Genomic DNA, 20,007 nt, shown 5'->3' with positions numbered 1-20,007 from the left:
CTGTACCCCAGCGCTTGTATGTATAAATAAATAAATCTTTTTAAAAATTTAAAAAAAAAAGAGAAAGAGTAACCACCTATAAGGAAACATCAATTAGATTGCACATGGCAAGAAGAAATGGTATAGATATGTTTAAAGTGTACGAAAAAACGAAGATTTCCAGGTTACAATCCTTTGCTCTGCAAGATTATCATACAAGACAGAGGAAGGGAGGAAGGGTAAGGAATTTCACTGAAAAGTAAAAATTAAAATAATTTATCAACACCATGCCAGATATGAAAAAAGTACTAAGGGTACTATCATAAAATAACAAAGCAAATATAACATAACAGACGCAGCACTATGAAGCTATCCACAGCCTCTGCAGCACAGTTCGATCCCCAGCCAGGGAATTGACCCACATGGCGTAGCAGATTTCTCCTCTCTTTCCCTCTGCTCCCCTCAGCAGTGTATTTCAGTTGGTCTGGCTGTTTTGCTCCCCACTCTGCCTCTGGTGAATCCTCTCTTCCCCCACACCTCTGGCCTGTACCCCAGTTCTTGTATGCATAAATAAATAAACCTTTATTTTTTTTATGCTTTTAGTTAAACAATGATTGAATTGCTTGAATACACAAACTTATGCAACAAGGGCAGAGGCTGTGGATGACTCGTATTTCCAATTGGGAGGGAGGACCCGTTTGGTCTTGTAAGAGCGAGCCAACCGGTGAATACTGTTCATCTCAAGATGCTTCCGAACAGCAACAGCTTTCTTAATTAAGTGATATAGATCCTCAGGAAGATCAGGAGCAAGTCCCTTGGACTTAAGAATTCTCAAGATTTTATTGCCTGTCACAAAACGCACTTGTGCAACGCCATGTGAGTCTCTCAGGATCACACCGATCTGTGAGGGAGTCAGGCCTTCTTGGCCAGCTTGTAGATCTGCTCCTTCACGTCATCAGAAGTCAGTTTCAGCCAGGTGGGGACACTGCGGTGACAGGGCAGAGCCAACTGGGACAGGCCCTTCCCGGGAGCATGCATGCGACCCATGATGGCGGCGGGCAGGCGGCAAAAGAGAATAAATAAATCTTTAAAAAAAACTGAAATGGAAATGCCAGAGGACCCAACAATCTCAGTCTTGAGTATCTACCCCCAGAACATCAAACAACCAATTCAAAAATAATTATACTCTGCAGTGTTTATTGACCATACCTTTGTTTGTTTTACTAATTTCCATCACCATCTCATACACTTGAGTCTTTCTCCCTCATTGCTCCCTCTTAGCCTTAAAAACTTCACTTTGTTTATTAGCATTATTTACAATAACTAAATGCTCATCAGTCATTGATTAGAGCAAGAAGATACAGCATATCCACACTGTGGAATAGTAGTTGGTCATAAGGAAACAGGAAATATCATTTATAGCAAAATGCGAAGAGTTCAAGGTAAATTTGTGAAGTAAAGCAAGTCAGAACAACAAACACTAATATTGGAATTTAGATAGCAGCCTATGTGACAAAGCAAAATACCTATAAAAACTAGTGGGTCCTAGTAAACAAAGTGAAGTTTTTAAAGCTAAAAGGGAGCAGTGACGGAGAAAGACTCAAAATTGTATGAGATGGTGACGGAAATTAGTAAAACAAACGAAGGTGTGGTCAGTCAATTCAACAAAAAGAAAGCAGTGGTGCAGACATCTCCCATTCCCTCCCCTGCTCTCTTGCAGGGTATTTTAACAAATCTGACATTTTTGTTCTCCGCTTTGTCTCTGGAAATTCTTACACACACACACACACACACTCCAACACACGCTGCTCCAATTTCTCCCCACTACAATTGGGTGGCCCATACTGGTGGCTCCTTTTTTCCTTCTGCAGGTTTCTTCTCTGCTGGACTGTGGAGAGCCCTCAGAACACTGAAGGTATCCGGCTGGGGTGCACCCTAGCATTATTGAAATGTTCCAGGTACCCTGAAGACTGCCATGGCCTGACTGGGTAGAGAACAGTCCTTTCTTCCTTTAGTTCCCCATGTAGGCTCTTTGGCTGGTGGATGAGAACAGAGGGGGCAGTGCAGGCACTCCAGGTGCCCCTGAAAAGTCCCCATAATCTGGGTAGTTCGACACACCTGGGACCACGGTTGATCTCACACACCTCCTTGCCTTTTCCTTTATGGCCAGCAGTTGTGTCTACTTGCTCCACTGGCAACCACAGCTTCCGAACCTCTGCTCAGCATTTGCTAAGAAATTCAAGATGGCCTCTAAAGCCACATGGATGAGTTACTCAGCTGTACCAGGTCTCTCACATGGATACAGGAGATGTATGTGGAAGATGCCCACCATCCATGGAGCTGTTCTGACAAGGGAAGAGGGAATCATCCACACTCCACCTCTGCCTCTGAGGGGGTTTACAGTTTACCCTCAGTTTGACCACCTCTGGTTCAGTACAAAATATAGAGGTTTGGGAGTCCAAAAAGGAAAACAAAGAAAAAGAAAGTCATGGTATGGTGTTTAAAGGCAAAAAAGAAAATAAATAAGACAAAGAGTTTTACTTAGTAATTAAGGTATTTGTGCATAAATAAATATAAATGTCATAAAACTATACATACCATATAAATGAATTATACAAAGCACAAAGTTCAAGAAATAAGGCCTCTCTGGTGGCACAGGGGTTAAAGACAGTGCTGTCAAGCTATCCCCAGCCACTGCAACACCAGTGAGATCCCCTGAAGGCCAGGGAGCTACCCACATGGCACAGCAGACCTCTCCTGTCTCACCCGCTGCTCTCTCAGCAGTATATTTCAGTGCATCTTCCTGCTCTGTTCCCAGCTCTCTCTAGTGAATCCTCTCACCCCCCACATCTCTGGCTTACACTGCATTTCTTGTATGCATAAATAAATAAATTTTTAAAAAAATTCAAGAAATGGAACAAGAAACAACAAAAATATGAAGTCCCCCAAATCAATACCCCTTTCTCATATATTAAGAGGAACTAAGGGGAAAAAAGGATATAAATGACATAATTTAAAAGATTAAGTATGTATTCATTAAATAGTTTGTATGAAAAGATGGAGGATCCTTAAAAGAATCTGGGAAGGACCTACCTGGTGGTACAAAGGGTTAAGTCTCAGCACTATGAAGCTATCCACAGTCACTGCAGCATGAATTTGATCCCCAGCCAGGGAGGTGATCCACATAGCACAGCAGACCTCTCCTTCCTGGCCTGCTGCTCCCCTCAGCAGTGTATTTCAGTCAGTCTGCCTGTTCTGCTCCCCACCCTGTCTCTGGCGAGTCCTCTCACCCTCCCATATCTCTGGTCTACACCCCAGCTCTTGTATGCATAAATAAATAAATCTTAAAAAACATAATAAGAGAATATCAGCTAAAATGGTGCTAATTTGGAAATTTTATTATGATTAATAGCAAATTATGGTAATAATAATACAAATTAAATCACATGAGGTAAAGTTTAGTTTATACGATGAGAAAAACCTGTAGCCTCCAGTGTCGTTATTCCTTATCAAGGAAAAAATTAGAATTATTCAATAAGCAAACAATTAAAAAAAAATTTTAAACAATAACAACAATATTCTGAAGAGAAGTGAAAAACCAAATTAATGAATTTGAAGACTTATTAAGTAATTAACTAATCAGTTCTTGGAACACAGGAAAACTAAACTTAGCCTATAAAACAGAATACTTGCTAGCTAAGCTAGTCATGTGGAATAAATGAAGACAGCACCAAGAATAAAGGAGAGAACACCAGGCTGGTCCTGCCATCCCATTGCATCTGTCTTTTGGTAAGAACTCCATTTCTGTAGGTGCTTCATTTCTGAAGTTACAACTCAGGAGTTAGGCAGTAAGCCTGACAGATGAAAATTCAGAGAATTGAGTAGGGACTCAAACAACAATTATATTAATATGAAGTCCCCAGGGCAAGATATCTTTGTGGTGCAGTCTGGGATTAAGAGACACAAAAATTAGTATAATAATAAAAACTGTTTTTAAGCAACGTATTTTGTCATGGAGAAAGATCAAATCCTCATTTGATTGACTGTCAAGCAATCAAGAGAGCATGAACTATTTGAAACTGAAGATTAAGCTACAATTGATGTATCCAGCAGTAGAGGAGAGGTGTCTACTCAAAATCAAACCAAAAACACAGTAGCTTGTTTATTCCAGAGCATATCAGAATAATATTCTCATGTTAAGCCAATATGATTTATTCAGTAACATCTTGGCAGGGTTTTTCATCCTATTTGTTTATATTTGACAGATTATCTTGTTTATGTGCACATCCAAGTGCTTGGTATTTCATTTCTTTATTTTTCAAATTAATTTCAGTGGTCCTGAGATAAAAATCAGTGAAACACAAATCCGTTCTAGGAAAATGTCACTTTCTTCCTTGAATAGCACGCTCATTTATCTTTTATCCTTATCATTTCATTAACAACAATAAAATTTATATGCCTTTCTCCATTCAGGTGAGAACCACAATGATGATCTCACAGGGGTGAGAATGGCATATAAATTAACATTTTCCTTGCATCATCATGAAACTGAGCCTTGATTTTTTTGTATGTGGATATAAGTCTATCTGAGAAACTGAGGTTAGACCAGATAGTTTTTCCAATATTGAAAAATCTCATGTTTAAATACAATTCTAGTTAAAATTTCAAGTATATTGACTATTTACAATTAAAATTTCATCATTTATTTTTTGTCTTAATGCACTGTGATCAGAGAATGTGCTCTATATAACTTCTATTCTTAAACTTCATCAATATTTTCTTTGTTGTCTAATAGCAAATTTCAATGACATTGGGAAAAAGTATATTCTTCATGTGAAAGGTACAGCAGTTGATGGACTGCTATTAAGGTGACTTTGATAATTTTATTATTGTAGGGGTCTCCCTAGTGGAAAAGGGGTTAAGACGCAGCACTATGAAGCTATCCACAGTGACTGCAGCACGAGTTCGATCCCCAGCCAAGGAGGTGACCCACATGGCATGGCAGACCTCTCCTGACTAACCTGCTGCTCCCCTCGGCAGTACATTTCAGTCAAGCTGCCTGTTATGTTCACCACTCTGTCTCTGGTGAATCCTCTCACCCACATACCTCTGGTCTGTACCCCAGTTCTTTTATGCATAAATAAATAAATCTTTTTAAAAAATATATTATTGTAGCCTGTATCATGTAGTTTGTTTGATGTTTGTCTGATCAAGTATAGCAAGTATAGTAAGATATTCTATAAACACAATGTTCTATTCATTTCTTTTTTGGCTTTTATATTTTGACACAATCTTATTCACAGTTTATAGGTACATCTACACAGTTTATAGGCCTCCTTTCAGAAACTGAATTGAGTTCATGACTGGGGCAAAGACAAAATTAAACTTTTGACGTAGTAATGTTCTTTATTATCTGTATGTACCAATCCTGCCCATGTATTGTTGTATTTTCAAAAGATAAAGAAATAAGCAATTAGAAAATAAAATAAAACAGTCAATGCAGTTTAATGCTTTTTGTCTTGACTTTGACTTTGTTTCACATTAATGTTATATTTATTTATGTATTTATTTTTTGTTTAAGAATGCCTGACAAATATTTGAGCATCTATTCTTTTAATGTTTATATTAGAAACTATAGGATTATTTAATATGAGAAAATTTATTACTATAATGTTACTTCAGTAAGTCCAATAAGTCTTTAAAAGCAGTATATGCTAGAAGGCATTTAATAAAAATTACCATCTAGGGCCTCCCTGGTGGTGCAAGGGGTTAAGACACAGCACTATGAAGCTATCCACAGTCACTGCAGCACAAGTTCAATCCCTGGCCAGTGAGGTGACCCACATGGTGTAGCAGACCTCTCCTGCCTCACCCACTGGTCCCCTCAGCATTGTATTTCAGTCAATCTGCCTGTTCTGTTCCCCACTCTGTCTCTGGTGAATCCTCTCACCAACCCCTCCCCCCCACCCCTCTGGCCTGTACCCCAGCTCTTGTATGCATAAATAAATAACTCTTAAAAAAAAATTACCATCTATACTGGTGTTAGAAAACCAGGAAAATAAGCACATTGTCTTAATCATTTTAGCTTTGCTCTTTTCTGTGACTTATTTTCCCAGTGTCCCTAGGAATTCCACAGAGTTGGAATTAGATGCTGTCTTTTGATTCAGTCTGAAAATCTTCATCATTTCATAGGAAATTTTATCTATTTTATCTACTTATATTCATTATAACACATACAGTAATATTTCTTTGGTTGTTTTTGTTTTAAAACTTCTTTTCCATTCTACTAGTGATTGCATATAAGTTATCAAACAAATCTGTGTTTACCCCCAATTTGCCCGCATTGAAGATAAGACATATCATAGACTTCTGCTTGTCTTAAACCCAGTGTGGGCCTCCCTGGTGGTGCAGTAGTTGAGCGCTAGGTTGCAAAGCTGCCCGCAGCCTCTGAAGCTCTGGTTCGATCCCTGGCCAATGGGTGAGGGTCCCACATGGCGCGCAGACCTCTCCTGCCACCCGCTGCTCCCCTCAGCAGTGTTCTTCATCATTCTGCCTGTTCTGCTCCCCACTCTGGCTCTGGTGAATCCTCTCATCCTCCCACGCTTCTGACTGTACCCAGTGCTTGTATAAACAAACAAACAAACAAACAAATAAATAAATCATTTAAAAAAATATTTAAAAATCCCAGTGATCCCTAGTCTTTGTTCTATAATAAATCCAGATTATTTACTTAAATATTTTTATGTCTTTTCCTTCAATATCTTCATGAACACAGGCTCAAAAAGAATGCAATAATAAGCAAAATGGATGATATATCATGACCAAGATATGCAAAATTGTCCTATCATTAGACAGATGGATCAGTGTCATTCACCACATATTAAGAATACAAAAAGGAGAAACACCAGAAAAACATTTCAAAAGATTCAACTAAAAGGCATGTTTGATCTTTTGTTATAGTTCCACTGACCATGAGGAACTTTGTTATTATTGTTATTTTAGTGTGTTTTCTCTCTGTTCTTCAGATTCGTAATTTCTTTTGTTCTGTCTTCAAGTTTAATGCATCTTCATTGTCGTTTCCATTCTTCTATTGTGCCCAGCTATGAGGTTTTTTATTTTGGCTATTGTATATTTCAGTGCTCCCAGCCACTACAATAACAATGCAAGAATCAAAAGATTGCAGCTAGCAAAGGTAGAAGGAGAGGAGTTGTCTGCAGACAACAGTAACCCATAAATATCTACAGGAAAGGTTTATGAAGGAGTTATCTCTACCTTAGCAGAGAAGAGGAGTCTGTTCCTAGCCATGGCAGAGATGATGTCAGTGAGAAGTAATATGACAGTAGAAATCAAGAGAGTCAGGACACATGGGCACCAGGTAAGGTCCTGTAGAGTGTTGGTGTCTTCAAGTAGAACCTAGGAAACGTGCTTGCATCTTGACTGCTTATTTTGGAAAGTGACCCTAATTACAGGGGATTATTGGAAAGCATGAAGTAAGGGGACAAGTTGCATTTTCAAATTCTTCACTGCTTTGGGGGAACTGGAGTTTAATCCTGCAAGAAAGTTTAAAGTCAAAGATTAACAGGTAAACAAATTCTTTAGAAAATCTAAACTTTGAACATAGGGTGATTCACTTACCAGTGTATTTAAGCAAAGGAATCATCTTCTGGTGGAGACAATCTAACTCTGTCAATTGTCTACTTCATAACTCCAAATAATTAATATACGAAGAACTGGAAAATAAGTTATGAGTCTGAATATAAAGTTTTACAAGACTAAGTAATAACCATGCTATGCAAAAACATGAATAAATGAAACATATGGTAAGAGTCCTTCTACTAGAGTTCTGTTAGTGTAATTTCCCCCAAACTTTTTATTTAAAAAACTTTCAAGTCTAGAGGATAGTTTAAAGAACAGCACAAAGAACCCCCATGAGGACCTCCCCTGGTGCTGCAGCAGTTGAGCGCTGGGTTGGGAAGCTGTCCACAGCATCTGCTGCGCGGGCTCTATCCGTGGCCACTGGCGAGGGTCCCACATGGTGCACAGACCTCTCCTGCCACCCCCGCTGCTCCCCTCAGCAGTGTATTTCGTCAGTCTGTCTGTTCCGTTCCCCGCTCTGGCTCTGGTGAATTCTCTCACCCTCCTGCGCTTCTGACTGTACACAGTGCTTGTATAATTAAATAAATAAATCTTTTTTTAATAATAAATTTTATTTTTATATTCCCCATACAATTGCATCCCCCTTATTTTGACCCCAATCCCTCCCCTCCCGCCCTCTACCCCCCCATAGAGTGTCTCTGGTTCATAGTTTTTTGTTGATTTTGATTTTCACTTTCTTATAGTTATTCATTTTCCTGGTCCCTTATTTAAGTTTTCTATATTCCTGCTATGAGTGAGACCATCCGGTATTTTTCTTTTTCTTTCTGGCTTATTTCGCTGAGCATGATCCCTTCCAGCGCCATCCATGTTGCTGCAAATTGCATGTGTTTATCTTTTTTGAATGCTGAGTAATATTCCATGGTGTATATGTACCACATCTTCTTGATCCAGTCATCTATTTTTGGGCATTTGGGTTGTTTCCAAAGCTTAGCTATTGTAAATAGTGCTGCTATAAACATAGGGGTGCAGGTGCTCTTTGGAATTGATGTTTCTGTGTCCTTTGGGTAAATATCTAGGAGTGGAATTGCTAGATCATATGGAAACTCTGACAATAACAAAAATAATGAGAAACCCCACCAACTGGGAGAACATTTTTGCACACAACACTAATGATAAAGGACTGATCACAAAAATATGCAAATTGCTGATGAGACTCAACAACAACAAAGAAAATAATCCAGTCAAAAAATGGGCAGAAGAGCTAAAAAGAAACTTCTCTGAAGAGGAAATGCAAATGACCAACAGGCATATGAAAAAAAGTTCAACATCACTTGCAATCAGGGAAATGCAAATCAAAACTACCATGAGATACCATCTTACACCAGTGAGAATGGCACATATTAAAAAAACTAGCAACAACAAATGTTGGCGAGGGTGTGGAGAAAAAGGAACTCTCCTGCACTGCTGGTGGGAGTGCAAACTGGTCCAACCGCTATGGAGAGCTGTGTGGAGATTTCTGGACCTACTAAAATAAATAAATCTTTAAAAAAAAAAAAAAAAAAAGAACTCCCATGTACGCATTCCCTTGATTCACAAACACCTGACGTTTTGCCACTTATACTCTACTCATTCTTTTCATTACACTACATTTCTAAGCCTAACTTCTATGAAAAAGAACTTTTCCCACAAAACCACAATACCATGATTATATACAAGAAATTTAACATTGATATAAAATATTTCTTTTCATTTACTATCAAAATGCTTAAAATAGGGGCCTCCCTGGTGGTGCAAGGGGTTAAGCACCACACAATGAAGCAATCCACAGCCTCTGCAGCACAAGTTCTATCCCCGGCTTGCCAGGGAGCAACCCACGTGGCGCAGCAGACCTCTCCTGTCTCGCCCACTGGTCCCCTCAGCAGTGTACTTCAATCAATCTGCCTGTTCTGTTCCCCACTCTGTCTCTGGTGAATCCTCTCACCAAACCCCTCCCCCCACCCCTCTGGCCTGTACCCCAGCTCTTGTATGCATAAATAAATAAATCTTAAAAAAAAAATCAATAAGCCCAAAAGAATATTTGGAAGTGGCGTATTCCAGTACACTTCACAGTCAATGTGTTCTTGTGTTAACAGTGAAATACATTCTAAAAAATATGTCCTTAGGCAATTTTGTTCTTGTACAAATATTGCAGTAATAGTCTAGGCAAGAGTCTCCTCCTTAGTAGACCTTAAAAGCTGCTATGACTCTTTGATTCACTGGCTGGATGAAAGAGGTGGTCTTTGGAAGCAGGAACACCATTTTGATACTGGTTTCAAGATCACCAAAAAATGGAAGATGTCCTGGAGAATTATCAACAATAAGCAAAATCTAGTAAGGCACTTTGTCCTCCAAAGATATCCTTCACAGAAATCTCCGTTTTTCTGGCATTAGCAATTCATGAGGGCATCTTGGAAGACTTGCTGAGTCATCCATGGAATTTTATTGCTTCTGTAATACAATGGCCATGTGTGCTTACAATATGCTTGAATTTCTTAAGGTTCTCACTGTGTCAGACTGCAAGGGATTTTAAAATGTAGCAGGCAACATTGCCCTCAAACAAAACTCTTATCATGTCCTTTGAGTCTTGAAACTTAGCATTTACTTGACTTCCTTATAGATGAAAGTCCTTTCAGGCTTTCATTTCCATATTGAAGATTTGCCCTGGCAAGTAATTTTCCTCCACAATTAATTTATTGGGAGTTTCCAAAAATTTCTCAGCTGCCTTTACAGCAGCATTCATTGACTCACTATTCACTTTAATATTTAGTAATAAATAATAATTCTTGACTCATTTAAACCTCCCAGAGGTAGCAATAAATTCAGTGTTGTAGTTGGGTCCAGCGTATTCTTTCAACATCACATAGTTTTTGCTTTGGTTGTTATCAGGATGGTCCTGAGAGGGATACATTCTATGTTTGATCTTTAATCAAATCAACAGAAATTTCTCCAGATTTGATATAAGCTGTTCTGGAAATTATATTAGTCTCATTGCTTTCCATGAAGCAGATCCTTTTAATGGCTTCTGTCACTTCGTTCTGTTTCTTCAAGATCATGTTTCTGGTGGAATGGGACATGCTTGATAGCGAACAATAATCATCGCTGATTTTCACTTTGCAGTCCTTAATCACTTTTAATCTAGTCACCAGGCCAATCACTTGACAGGCTTTTTACTGGTGACATTAGCAGTTGATTTTGTATATTTAAGAACAATGATAAACAAAACAACATGAGATTAAATCAAGTACAAGGGAAAATGATGCTTTAAGAGATGCAGTAACATAAGATGTGTGAGGCTGCTGCCAGCTCAAAATGCTAAGACATTTCAATGGCTACAATGTCAGTAGGTAACAGGAATTTTTGAACTGCAAGGGTACATGTAGTCCATCACTGAATGAAACATTTTATGTAGTGCAGGAAAATATAAAGTTTGCCAGTTGTCCCGATAAACTTGCATATAGATTTTTTTCCTCTCTTTTTGATCCAATCTAAGATATTGTATTGCATTAAATTGTCATGCAGCTCTAGCTCCCTTTAAATTCAGTTTTCTGGGCCTCCCCGGTGGGGCAGCGGTTGAGCGCTGGGTTGCGAAGCTACCCGCGGCCTCTGCAGCGCCTGTTCCATCCCCGGCTGCTCCCCGGCCACCGGAGGAGGGTCCCACGTGGCGCGCAGACCTCTCCTGCCGCCCTCTGCGCCCCTCAGCAGTGTACTTCGGTCCTTCTGCCTGCTCTGCTCCCCGCTCTGGCTCTGGTGAATTCTCTCACCCTCCCGCGCTTCTGACTGTACCCAGTGCTTGTATAAACAAAACAAACCAACAAATAAATAAAAACATGCCTCTATAAAAATAAATAAACAGATAGATAGATAAATTCAGTTTTCTGCCCCAACCTCCCTTTAAGATAAAGTATATAAAGCATCCAAGCATATTATTCTGTAGACCGAATTAAAGCTTAATTACCTTGACTTGGGAATTGTGTCTTTCTCAGTATGTTATGTCAGCAGGTATGTGATGGAGACAGTTCTAATGTTGACAATACTATATTTGATCATTTGGCTAAAGTGCTGTGAGCCAGATCTCTCCACTTCCTCTTTACCATCTGTTTTCACCTCTGGCTGTAGCATCCTTGTTTATAGTTACTTGAGTTAGTCATTGAATTATTGAAGTAGTAATGATTTTCTAGGTCAGTCATTTCTTTTATATTTGTTACCTGGAACTCTTTCATAAATAAGAGTCTCTCCTAATACCACGTTTTCTTGAGGGGGAGTATCCTAGACTTCTGAGTTTTACTTTTGGTCAATTTTCTTTAATCCATTGCCATTGTTTCTTAATCCTCAAATTATCTTAAACTTGACCAGTAGAAGCCTCACTTAGTAGGTTCCTATGTTTTTTGACTTGTTTCTCTATATTTCTGCATACTTTCTTACTTTCTGGAACAACAAAATGAAAATGACCCAGCCCCGGGCATCCCTGGTGGCGCAAGGGGTTAAGACGCAACCTATGAAGCTATCTGCAACTTCTGCAGCATGAGTTCAATCCCCAGCCAGCCAGGGAGCAACCCACATGGCACAGCAGACCTCTCCTGACTCGCCACTGCTCCCCTCAACAGTGTACTTCGGTCAATCTGCCTGTTTTGTTCCCCACTCTTGTCTCTGGTGAATCTTCTCACACACACACACCCTGCCCTGCACCTCTGGCCTGTACCCCAGCTCTTGTATGCATAAATAAAATAAATCTTAGAAAAGAAAAAGAAAAGAAAATGATCCAGCCCCACCTTGCCCAAATCTAAAATCAGTCAGGGAGCCCTAGAGCCTCTCAGTGGATAGTATTTAAATTATTGTGCTATAATATACAGCATTTTAATGTTATTTTTAAAAAGTATATGTGGATCATATGCAGAACTGTGATAATTTATCTCACAACTACTTTTTGCATAAGATATCAATTACTTTTTTTTTTAAGATTTTATTTATTTTTGCACAGAAGAACTGGGGTGCAGGCCAGAGGTGCAGGGCGTGAGAAGAGTCACCAGAGACAGAGTGGGGAAACAGAATAGGCAAATTCACTGAAATACACTGCTGAGGGGAGCTGTGGGAAAAATAGGAGCAGTCTGCTTCGCCATGTGGGTTAGCTCCCTGGCCAGGGATCAAACTTAGGCTGTAGCAGTGGCCTTCGCGGTGGTAGGCTAATACCCCTAGGCCACCAGGGATGCCCAAGATATCAATTACTTTAAAGTAATTGCTTATTATTATGGAAATAATTTCTGACAATTGCTTTTTAAAAAAGGTTATCATTAAGCATGTCAAATTAATTACACAAGAAAGCCATTAAACTGTAGTAACTGTAGTGCCCAGTGAGCAAATCAAAACCTAAGCCTGAAATACCTCTAGGTTAAAAAATCAACACTAAGGACAACTGGTCATAAACAGTCAATTTAGGCTTTCCTGAAAAAGGCAACCACTTACACGACTAACAATCAAATCAATTCCTAATTTGCTTCTCCATCTTCACTATGGTTGTCTTGTCTTTTTTTTAAAAAAAAGATTTATTTTGTATTTATGCGTACAAGAGCTAGGATACAGGCCAGAGATGCAGGGGAGTGGGGGGCGGGGTGAGAGGATTCACCAGAAACAGAGTGGGGAACAGAACAGACTGACTGAAATACACTGCTGAGGGGAGCAGCAGGCGAGGCAGGAGAAGTCTGCTGCGCCGTGTGGGTAGCTCCCTGGCCCCGCTCAGAGGCCAGGGATAGCTTCATAGTGAGGTGCTTAACCCTTTGCGCCACCAGGGAGGCCCTCCCACCCCCCATGGTTGTCTTTACCTGGTTCCTGGTCACTGGGCTGTGCCTAATCATTTCCAATTTGATGTGACCAGACGCAAATCAATTTTTGCTTAAATAAATTCATAAAATGTTTAATATGCTTCAGTTTATCTTTTCACAGCCATTTTTTTTTAATAGAGGCATGTTTTATTTATTTATTTATTTGTTTGTTTTGCTTATACATGCACTGGGTACAGTCAGAAGCGCGGGAGGGTGAGAAAATTCACCAGAGCCAGAGCAGGGAGCAGAGCAGGCAGAAGGACCGAAGTACACTGCTGAGGGGAGCAGCGGGTGGCAGGAGAGGTCTGCTCACCATGTGGGACCCTCCTCTGGTGGCCGTGGAGCAGCCGTGGAGCAGCCGGGGATCGAACCGGCGCTGCAGAGGCCGCGGGCAGCTTCGCAACCCAGCGCTCAACCGCTGCGCCACCGGGGAGGCCCTTCATAGCCATTCTTAATAAATTAGGGTATCTATCTTTTATAAGATATTGATTCACAGGTTAACAAAGTGATATTCAAAGTGATAAGATAGAGAGAAAGTGTTAAAAGAAGTTAATTTGTATTCCAAATGATTTATTTTACTTTATGACCTTAAAATTTTCCTCTAAATAGGTATTATATGATTTTGTAGTGAATGGCAAATATCTCTGCTGGGATTGGTCATATAATTGTTTGCTTAATTTAATGATTCATTGACTATGATGCACAAGACAATTATTTCTGTTTTATGATGACACCAGCTAATGTAGTGACTGGGCTGTATGCGGCGCATGGGGATCCTGACCTGCAGAAACATGAGCATGGTCACACACACACTTGTAATTATTTTAACATGTCTGAATATTTAAACATTAAATAATAATATTTCAAAAATCTGGCCATTTATCCACTTTACTTTTGTCCTTTTTTTTTGGACAGCAAGAGGTGATTTCCTAGTACATGGAGAAATTAGGAAAAAAACTAGAAGGCTCAACTTTATTTTTTATTTTATTTTATTTTTTTTTGGAGGAAGATAACTTTATTCTAGTCTTCAAATTATTTCTATGAATTTCCAAATATAAAGTCAGTACACAATCAAAGATAACCAGGCACATAAGGAGATGAGTTAACACGAAGGAAAACTAGTAGAAACAACAGATGATAGACACAAACTCAGAGGAGCTCCACACATTGAAATCATCCGACACAAACTTTAAAATAACTGTCATGACTATTTTCAAGGAGATAGAGAGCAAAAAGGGGAAATTTCAGCAAAGAAGTGCAAATCATTAAAAAAAAAAACACCTCAGAGATGGATATTACAGGACCCTAATAAATTTAATAACTATGATTAAGAACTCATTTCAGGGACCTCCCCGGTGGCGCAGCGGTTGAGCGCTGGGCTTCGAAGCTGCCCGCAGCCTCTGCAGCGCCGGCTGGATCCCCGGCTGCCGGGCAAGGGTCCCACATGGTGCACAGACCTCTCCTGCCGCCCGCTACTCCCCTCAGCAATGTGCTTTGGTCCTTCTGCCTGCTCTGCTCCCCGCTCTGGCTCTGGTGAATTCTCTCACCCTCCCATGCTTCTGACTGTACCCAGTGCTGGTATAAATAAATAAATCTTAAAAAAAAAAAAGCAAAAAAAAACTCATTTCATAGCATATTGAATGTGATTCAAAAGAGATTTGTTGCATTGAAAGATACGTTAGGGGAAAATCAGAATGAAGACCGTAGGTAGAATGAAAACTAAAAAAAATATATGACAAGGTTAAACAAATATTTATTAGAGTCTTATTGTAGAAGAGAGAGGGAATAAGGCAGAAACATTATCTGATGACAAATTAACTGAGAATAGTTCCAAAATTAATAAAAGACACCAGCTAGAAAGTCCAGAAGTAAAAAGAATCCTCAAGCCAAAAAAAAAAAAAAATCTACACTTAGCACTACTACCCTTAGGAAAATTACAGAAAACAAAAGACAATGATAAAATATTTAAAGACAGCAAGAGGGAAAAAGAGACAAACCTAACGTCAAAAGAGCAAAAATTAGGTTGGTAGCTAATTTTTCTTAAATAGTAGAAACTGAAAGATAATAAGCTGAAAGCAAATAATTGTCCATCTAAAATTTTATACACAGCAAACATGCCCTTATGCCAACAAATTTAACAGTAAATGAAATGTTAAAAATCCCTTTAAATACAAATTACCAAAACTGACATTACGATAAATTTTAAAATTGAATAGGACTATAACTTTTTAAGGAGTTTAATTCATAGTTAAAATTTTCCCCACATACAAAACTGTTGGCTTATTTATTTATTTATTTATTTTTATTTTTATATTCCCCATATAATTGCAACCCCGATTTTGACTCCAATCCCTCCTTCCCCCCTACCCCCAAAGAGTGTCTCTGGCTCATAGCTGTTTGTTGATTTTGATTTTTTTCTTTCTTATAGTTATTCTTTTTCCTGGTCCATATTAGGTTTTCTAGATTCCTGTTATGAGTGAGACCATCCGGTATTTTTCTTTTTCTTTCTGGCTTATTTCGCTGAGCATGATCCCTTCCAGATCCATCCTTGTTGCTGCAAATTGCATGTTTATCTTTTTTGAATGCTGAGTAATATTCCATTGTGTATATGTACAACATCTTCTTGATCCAGTCATCTATTTTTGGGCATTTGGGTTGTTTCCAGAGCTTAGCTATTGTAAATTGTGCTGCTATAAACATAGGGGTGCAGGTGCTCTTTGGAATTAATGTTTCTGTGTCCTTTGGGTAAATACCTAGGAGTGGAATTGCTGGATCATATGGAAGCTCTATCTTTAGTAGATTGAGGAATCTCCACACAGCTTTCCATAGTGGTTGGACCAGTTTGCACTCCCACCAGCAGTGCAGGAGAGTTCCTTTTTCTCCACATCCTCACCAACATTTGTTGTTGCTAGTTTTTTTAATATGTGCCATTCTCACTGGTGTGAGATGGTATCTCATGGTAGTTTTGATTTGCATTTCCCTGATTGCAAGTGATGTTGAACTTTTTTTCATATGCCTGGTAGCCTTTTGTATTTCCTCTTCAGAGAAGTTCCTTTTTAGCTCTTCTGCCCATTTTTTGACTGGATTATTTTCTTTGTTGTTGTTGAGTCTCATCAGCTCTTTGTAGATTTTTGTGATCAGTCCTTTATCATTAGTGTTGGGTGCAAAAATGTTCTCCCAGTCAGTGGGGTTTCTCTTTGTTTTTGTTATTGTCTCTTTTGCTGTGCAGAAGCTCTTTAATTTGATGTAGTCCCAGTTGTTGATCTTTGCCTTCACTATCACTGCTTTGGGTGATATGTCTGTAAAGATGTCTTTGAGGTGCATGTCATGTAGTGTTTTGCCTATATTTCCTTCTATGTATTTTATGGTTTCAGGTCTTATGTCTAGTTCTTTAATCCATTTTGAGTTGGTTTTTGTGCATGGTGTGAGGTAGTAGTCAAGCTTCATTCTTTTGCATGAAGCGACCCAGTTTTCCCAGCACCATTTATTGAACAAACTTTCTTTGCTCCAGTGCATAATCTTTGCTCCTTTGTCAAAGATTAGTTGACCATAGATCTGTGGGTTTATTTCTGGGTTATCTATTTGGTTCCATTGGTCCATGTGTCTGTTCTGGTTCCAATACCATGCAGTTTTGATTATTATGGCTTGTAGTATAGTTTGAAATCTGGGCGAGTGATGCCTCCATTCCCTTCTTTTTTTTTCAGGAGGGTTTTGGCTATTTGGGGTTTTTGGTGGCTCCATATGAATTTCATCAATATTTTTTCTATTTCTTTGAAGAATGACATTGAAATTTTAATTGGAATAGCATTGAATCTGTATATTGCTTTTGGTAGGATGGCCATTTTGATAATGTTAATTCTTCCAATCTATGAGCAGGGGATGTCTTTCCATTTCTTTGTGTCTACTTGTATTTCTTTTAACAGTGTTTTATAGTTTTCTTTGTATAGGTCCTTTACTTCTTTTGTTAGGTTTATTCCCAAGTATTTTTTTGTTTCAATAATAAAAGGAATGGTTTTCTTGATTCCTTCTTCAGATTTATTGTTTGTGTATAGGAAGGCTACTGATTTTTGTTCGTTGATTTTGTATCCTGCCACTTTACTAAACTGATTGATTAGTTGAATTAGTTTTTCTGTGGAGTTTTTGGGGTTCTCTATGTATATTATCGTATCATCCACAAATAGTGATAGTTTGACTTCTTCCTTGCCTATTTGGATTTCTTGTATGTCTTTCTCTTGTCTTACTGCTACGGCTAGGACTTCCAGTATTATGTTGAAAAGCAGTGGTGAGGGTGGACATCCTTGTCTTGCTCCAGATCTTAATGGGAATGCTTTCAGCTTTTGGCCATTGAGAATGATATTGACTGTGGACTTGTCATATATGGCCTTTATGATGTTGAGGTATGTTCCTTGTATCCCGAGAATTTCAAGGGCCTTTATCATAAATGGGTGTTGTACTTTGTCGAATGCTTTCTCAGCATCTATGGATATTATCATATGGTTTTTATATTTCTTTTGGTTGAGTGTTGGATTACATTGATTTTTGGATGTTGAACCATCCTTGTGTCCCTGGAATAAATCCTACTTGGTTGTGGTGAATTATCTTATGGATGCATTGTTGGATTCTGTTGGCAAGGATTTTGTTGAGGATTTTTGCATCAGTGTTCATTAGGTAGTTTGGCCTGTAATTTTCATTTTTTGTGCTGTCTTTGTTGGGTTTTGGTATTAGTGTAATGCTGGCTTCATAGAACGTACTTGATAGTATTCCTTCTTTTTCAATTTTTTGAAAGAGTTTGTGTAGGCTAGGCACAAATTCACTGCTGAATGTTTGGTATAATTCATTTGTGAAGCCGTCTGGGCTTGGACTTTTGTTTTTGGGGAGTGCTTGTATTACTCCTTCAATTTCGCTGCTTGTAATTGTTCTGTTTTGTTGTTCTATTTCTTCTTTGTCCAGCTTTGGATGATTATATCATTCTAGGAATTTGTCCATCTCTTCCAGGTTGTTAACTTTGTTTGTGTATTAAGTGTTCATAGTATTCTCTTATTATTCTTTTGATTTCTACTGAGTCTGTTGTGATTTCTCCTCTTTCATTTATAATCCTATTTATACGTGTTTTCTCCTGTTTTTTCTTTGTGAGCCTTGCTAGAGATTTGTCTATTTTGTTTATTTTTTCAAAGAACCAACTTTTGGTTTCATTGATCTTTTGGATTTTTTTTTTTAATTTCTAATTCATTTATTTCTGCTTTGATTTTTACTATTTCCTTTCCTCTACTGGCTTTAGGGTATTTTTGTTGTTCTTTTTTTAGTTCTTTGAGATGTGAGATTAGGTTGTTTCTTTGAGTTCTTTCTTGTTTGTTGATGTGAGCCTGTATTGCTATATATTTTCCTCTTATTACTGCTTTTGCTGCATCCCATACATTCTGGCAAGTGGTGTCCTCCTTGTCATTCAACTCAAAGTATTTTTTAATTTTTTCTTTGATCTCCTCATTAGTCCAGTGGTCGTCCAGTAGTGTGGATTTCAATCTCCATAACATGGGAAGGTTCCTTGTTTTCTTTTCATGATTTATTTCTAGCTTGATGCCTTTATGATTGGAGAAGATAGTTGGAATGATTACGATTTTCATGTATCTGTTGATGTTTGTCTTGTGGCCCAGTATGTGATCGATTCTGGAGAATGATCCATGCGCACTTGAGAAAAATGTATACTCAGATTTTTTTGGATGCAATGTCCTATAGATGTCTGTTAAGTTCATGAGTTCTATGTCTTTATTTAGGGCTCTAGTGTTTTTGTTTATTTTTTGTCTCGTTGACCTGTCCATTGGTGAGAGTGGGTGTTGAAGTCTCCCACTATATATGTATTTTCTTTAATATCTGTTTTCAGAGCTGATAATAATTGTCTAATATATTTTGGTGCACCTTCATTTGGTCAGTATGTGTTGATGAGTGTTATATATTCCTGATGTATTGTCCCCTTGATCATAATGTAGTGTCCATCTACGTCTCTTTTTACTTTTTTTAATTTGAAGTCTATATCATCTGATATAAGTATGGCTGTTCCTGCCTTCTTTTTTAGTCCATTTGCTTGTAGGATTGTTTTCCACCCTTTTATTTTCAGTCTGTGTTTATCTTTTGTGGTTAAATGTGTTTCCTGGAGACAGCAGAACTTTGTTTTTTAATCCAGTCTGCTACTCTGTGTCTTTTTGCTGATGAGTTTAATCCATTTACATTTAGAGTTAATATTGATATGTTGGCATCTGTGTTTGCCATTTTGTTTGTCTTTTTTGTTATTTTATTCCTTCCTTTATTCTATTCTTCTTGTTCATTCCTCTGTTGGTTTTGGCTTTAGGACTTCTTGTAGAATTTTTTGGAGTGGGGGTTTAGTTGTAATGAATTTCTGGAGTTTCTTTTTGTCTGAGAAGGTCCATATTTTTTCTTCATAGAGGAAGGAGAGCTTTGCAGAGTAAAGTATTCTTGGCATTTGCTGTCTTGAAGTTTGCTGAATATGTTACTCCATTCTCTTCTTGCACGTAATGTTTCTTCAGAGAAGTCAGAAGTTAACCTGATTGGTTTTCCCTTATAA

The 20,007-nt window shown here is 38.4% G+C and overlaps 1 pseudogene; it reads right to left on the bottom strand.

Annotated features, from left to right (window-relative positions):
- Nucleotides 1–603: 603 nt before the first annotated feature.
- LOC119243820 (40S ribosomal protein S13-like) lies at nucleotides 604–1,047 on the bottom strand (annotated as a pseudogene).
- Nucleotides 1,048–20,007: the final 18,960 nt, after the last annotated feature.

This window comes from Talpa occidentalis, unplaced genomic scaffold, assembly GCF_014898055.3.
Source record: "Talpa occidentalis isolate TD23 unplaced genomic scaffold, MPIMG_talOcc4v2.1 talOcc4.13, whole genome shotgun sequence".
Lineage (NCBI taxonomy): Eukaryota > Metazoa > Chordata > Mammalia > Eulipotyphla > Talpidae > Talpa > Talpa occidentalis.
This window is presented reverse-complemented; position numbering and strand designations above follow the sequence as displayed.